Raw genomic sequence first — 6,090 nt, forward strand, 5'->3', positions numbered from 1 at the left:
TTTGTTTACTGTGATCAGAAAACTTGTCAATCAGTCGCTAAAACAATTTGCGATGATCTGAACTGGAATACCACCTGACTTGGATATAACGATTCACGACACGGAGAAACGGAAAGGCTAAAGAAAACGATTTGGAGATGAAAAATTAGTTGAAGATTTAAATCTGAGTGCAAGGAAAAGCTATAAACTAAATATTTTCATTGTTATTCTAGATAGAATTATAGGAAACTTAACTATAAGTTATGCTGCCATACACAATAATGATGTACACATTTGGTTTCTTGTGGCACTATATAGACCTAGACTTTTCTACACTATCAGATCGACTAGAAAACACGATATCTTTACGCAGGGCAGACATTAATCAGCAGCATTTGAAAAAAAGAATTTTGCAATTAAGAAAGACTCATCAGTTAATTTTGTAGCTGAGACACTTCTCCCTCTGCGCTTTATCAATGCTCTTTATAAATCAATTTTAATAAAGTACTTCGAAATCGAAATATAATGGTAGCCTTGTAGATTTTCTGTACTTTGCCTGTTACCGTTGCACGAAGCAGAGTGGTCATTAAGCACTGTTGTAAGAGTTAAGTATTGTTTGAGAACTAGAATGGGACAAGAGTGACTTGTTACGTTAGCTATGATAGCAACAGAGTCAGAGTTAGCCCATTCATGATGCTATACCTGGATTGTAAGAGTTCGCATCTCAAAAAGATAGAAAGAAAGTACAACTTTTAAAGTATTAAATTCGTGTACACTGCGAGCGTAAAAAGAGTTTCTTGAAAAAAGGCGTTGTCTGATTTTTTGCATTAAATTTTTTTGACTCCATCCAAAAAAACAAAGTTTAAAATAAAAAATTTGGGGAGGAGCTTAAGAACGCATACCCGGGACCCACAAATCCTAAAGCCGGCCTTAGCTGGAATTTGTCTCCCCTACGCATCCCACAGCCATTCAGTGGAATTTAAGTTCATGCAGACCAGTCCATTCGCCGAATATCCTCCGTTCCAGGATCTTCTCCACCTGCGCTCATCGATGCGGTCGGGCATTGTCAGTATAAAAGTGAAGTCAGGGCCGTATGCATCACTGAATGTTCAGCAATTTTCCTAGGTGCATTACGTGTTCCAACCTGTCGCCATATGAGGGTGCATACGGCACTGTCGAATATGATCATTTTGGTAGTCTAGGTGTTATGATAAGGGAGGCATAATTTGCAAAGGCGTACTGACCTCGAAATCCATGAACACTGTACAATCACCACTCGACTTTATTCTAACACTGTACTCCTTCCACAGGTGCGCATTTCAGCGGTGCACGGGGCCCAGACTTCATTTTTATGGATGACAATGCGTGACAGCATTTAATAGCGCAGATGGAGGAACTCTTGGAACGAAAGGATATTCGGTGAACGGAGCTGACACCTCTTCCTCCGGCTTGTATCTCCTAGAGCAAGTATGGGATGCGTTGGGAAGACGTATTGCAGAACGTCCACATGGACCGACGACCATCCAGCAGTTGCCAACGGCACTGGTAGAGGAATGGAACGACCTACCACAAGAACTCCTTACCAGGCTATTGGCCACGGACCTTGACGATGGTGCGGAGACTTACGTGCGTCAGCGAAACAGATAGCAACCACAACGGAGGGGTATCCGTTTAGAGGCCAGACAAACGTGTGGTTCCTGAAGAGGGGCACTACTCTTATCGGTAGTTTCAGGGATAACGGTCTGTATGACTGACTAATCTGGTCTTGTAACGTCAACCAAAACGGCCTTGCTCTGCTGGCAGTGCGAACGGCTAAAAGCAAGGGAAACTACAGCCGTAATTCTTCACGAGGACATTCAGCTCCAGTGTATGGTTAAATGATGATGGCATCCTCTTGGATAAAATAATCCGGAGGTAAAATTTTTCCCCCATTTGGATCTCCGGGCGGAGACTACTCGGGACGACGTCGTTATCAGGAGAAACAAAACTGGCGTTCTACGGATCGGAGCGTGGAATGTCAAATCGCTTAATCCGACAGGTACATTAGAAAATTTAAAAAGAGATATGGGTGGGTTAAAGTTAGATACAGTGGCAATTAATTAAGTTAGATGGAAGGAGAAACAGGACTTCTGGTCAGGTGAAAACAGGGTTAGAAATACAAAACCAAATGCAGGAGCAGGTTTAATAATGAATAAAAAATAGGAACATGGATAGGCTACTTGAAGCAGCACAATGAACGCATTATTCTACCCAAGATAGACACGAAGCCCACACCCACCACAGTACTGCAAGTTTATATGCCAACTAACTCCGCAGATAAAATAAAAGAAATAATTCAGGTAGTTAAGGGAGATGAAAATTTAATAGTGATGGGGGACTGGAATTCGACAGCAGGAAAAGTAAGAGAAGGAAAAATAGTAGTTGAGTATGACTAGGGAAAGGAATCAAAGAGGAAGCCGCCTGGTATAATTATGCACAGAGCATAATCATAGCTAACACTCGGTTTAAAAATCATGAAAGAAGGCTGTATATGTGGAAGAGACATGGAGACACCGGAAGGTTTCGGGCTGATTATATAATGGTAAGACAGATTCGTCGAATTCTGTTTTTGTACTGTAAGACATTTCCAATGCTAAATGTGCACTCTGGTCATTATTTATTAGTTATGAAATGTAGATTAAAACTGAAGAAACTGCAAAAAGGTAGGAATTTAAGGAAATGTGACATGGGAAAACTGAAAAAACCAGAGGTTGCAGATAGTTTCAGGGGGAGAATTAGAGGACTATTGACAGGAACTGCAGAAAGGAATATAGTACAAGAAGGATAGGTAGCTTTGAGAGACGAAGTAGTGAAGGCAGTAGAGGATCAAGTAGGTAAAAACGTGAGGGCTAGTTGAAATCCTTCGGTAACACAAGAGATATTGAATTTAACTGGTGGAAGGAGAAAATATAAAAATGCAATAAATCAAACAGGCGAAAGGGATTACAAAAGTCTAAGAAATAAGATTGACAGGAAGTGCAAAATGGCTAAGAAGAAATGGCTAGAGGACAAATGTAAGGAATCAGAAGCGTATATCACTAGTGGTAACATAAATGCCACCTACGGGAAAAATTAAGGAAACCTTTGGAGAAAAGAAAACAACCAGTATGAATGTCAAGAGCTCAGATGCAAAACCAGTCCTAAGCAAAGAAGGAAAAGCAAAAAGGTGGAAGGGGTATATAAAGAGTCTATACAAGGGAGATGTACTTGAGGGAAATATGATGGAAATGGAAGAGGACGTTGATGAAGATGAGATGGAAGAGACGATGCTTCGTGAATAATTTGACAGAGCACTGGAGGACCTAAGTCAAAGAAAGGCCCCAGAGATAACGACAATCTGTTAGAACTACTGATAGCCTTGGGAGTGCTGGACATGAGAAAACTCGTTAAGTCCCATAGTGCTCAGAGCCATTTGAACCATTTCAATAAATGGACATTAAAAACGAATGTGTAAAAATGGAGTAAAACTTTAAAAATGACATCACTCTGAAAAATGAATTACAGTACGATACGTGACGAAAAATGCAAAACTAAATTTACGTTTCACCAGTCAGCATATTTAGGATTTTATGGCTTGTGAGCAACGTGTAACCCACGTAGAAAGAAAGATTACATGTAATAAACTCCAGGCATTTTTAATAAACGTTAACAAACCGAAATGAAGTTATTAATGGAATGAGTGATGAAGCCACTACATGTGAACGTTGATAAATCGAAATGAAGTTGCCTATAGAATGAGTGATGAAACCACTACTCAAGTGCTAGGTCTCAGTAGGAAGGACACCCATGACAAGAGTTCCGTTCCTGTGGAACGAAAGTCACTCCCACCGTTCCATCTCACGAGGTTCGCAAATCTTCATAAACCTCAAATGGAAGTTGCCAGTTGGAATTTGCTTCAACAGTGCACGCCAAAGAATTGCATTAATTATCCAGACATAAATCGATATGGGATGATGGTAATTGATCTGCGCCCAATGATTATCGAGATAATGACGGCTTCGATGTGATTGGTCGAAATGATAATGCCTTGAAAATCAGTGGTCTCACCTCCTTAGCATCGTTCGTGACTTTGTTCCTATCCCATATCCGAAGGTTCCAGATGTTTCAGTTTCGGGATGTACTACAGGAAAGATAAATACTTGTTGCCAGGGTCTTGTATATTTGGAGGAAACGAGGTACGCCTGCTTCACAGGCTGCTCAGCGACCCTTATGAACTATGGGCGTGTAACGTTCGTCTCGAGGCTGGGTTCTGTAGCGCTCACTATTCCTGTATCTTGCATGAAGCAGCTCAGGCTCACTCGGGACACGTGTACTCAGAAATGGGAAAATATCACTTGAAACAATCATTCCCAATTGCTACACAAGATAATTGTAGAACACTATTTTTATGCGCATTCCACAGCAATGGAAGTAAATTCGACCAACATTAAGGCGTGTATTATAATGTCCTGTTATTTTCCGAACTGTTAATTTCAATTAAATTGTATTCATTGCATGTGCACTGAATATATTTTGAATATTATTATATTAAAATTTGTTTCATTTGCTCAGACCATTTGTTGTGTACATAGTTCCGCGTAGTCAGTGCGTACACAACTTTCCCACTAGAGCGCGCCCCGCTAAGCACAACAGCGCAGGCGCAGTGCTTGTACGTCTCCGCACTACGAGATGGCGCTGCCTAAGAGACGGACCAAATTCTGCTTCCGCCGATCCACGTATTAATATGTAACGCAGCCAATGAGATTGCTGCTAACGTAGAACCTTTTCTCCTCACAGATCACACTCGCGCAGTGATACCTGAATGGTCGAGGTATTATAACGAGTGTACAGACCTCCAATTAGTCAGTCTGCGTTAGTCTGCATTTGTCTGTAATAGTCTGTACCAGTCTATAGTCAAGTTTCAGTCTTTGCCTAATAAGATTATCATATTCCTGTACATGGCCATGAAGAAAAATGTGTAGACACTTTGTCAAGTATAAGAGATATGTGAGAATAAGATTAACGTACCAAGACCAAAGGAACTTCAGACTGTCAGTTGTAAACAGCATCCAGAATCAAGTTAAGTAATTTCTATGCTTTTTATTATTTTAATAAATGTGTGTGAAAATTAATCAAGCTCTGTTTAAAGTTGGTCACCGTCAGTCTGCTACTCTAAGTGTGCAAGTGGCATTTCTATCGTCTGACCTAACGGCAGAAGATAAACACGCCACGATAAGACCACGAGACATATAGCTGACACTCGCCTACTTCGTTAGAGCGACAAGTCCAATAATCTGATGTTGTGTGTATCGAAGGTCTTACAGTACGCACACCACACCATTTTTAACGGCAGAAAAAATTTATAGAGGGAACAGAACTCATGATTGGACCACCAGAAAATAACGTAAATACCGAAAACACTTAAAATATTGGATTGTAGACAGGTTTTACTATATAGAGAGTGTGTAATAGGTATAAGTGAAGTTATTTTTTATATAATGTACCTCAATACACATCAGTGTGTTCGTTATTTTTTCTCTGCATAGAACAGCCTTCCTATAAACACGCCACAAACTTTATGACTGGATATTTTATGCATGGCCGTAACTGCACCACTAAGTGTGCTAATGCCTGTCAGTGTGGACTAACCGTTTTGCGTCCACACCTCCACACTTCAAAACCTGACCTGCTGCCCAGGGAAAATAAGTATTAATGGCTTGCTCTTGCCACATTTACCTGCAGATGCTAATCAATCTAGCCAATGGTCTTGCGGCAGTGGTAACAGCAGTTCCCGTAAGATCACCGAAGTTAAGTGCTGTCGGGCTGGTCTAGCACTTGGATGGGTGACCATCTGGTGTGCCTAGCGCTGTTGGCAGCCAGGGTACACTCAGCGCTTGTGAGGCAAACTGAGGAGCTACTTGATTGAGATGTAGCGACTAGGGTCTCGTAAACTGACATACTGCCGGGAGAGCTGTGTGCTGACCACATACCCTTCCATATCCGCATCCAGTGACGCCTGTGGGCTGAGCATGACACAGCGGCTGGTCGGTACCGTTGGACCTACCAAGACCTGTCCGGACGAAGTTTGGTTTA

Source organism: Schistocerca serialis, chromosome 3, assembly GCF_023864345.2.
Source record: "Schistocerca serialis cubense isolate TAMUIC-IGC-003099 chromosome 3, iqSchSeri2.2, whole genome shotgun sequence".
Lineage (NCBI taxonomy): Eukaryota > Metazoa > Arthropoda > Insecta > Orthoptera > Acrididae > Schistocerca > Schistocerca serialis.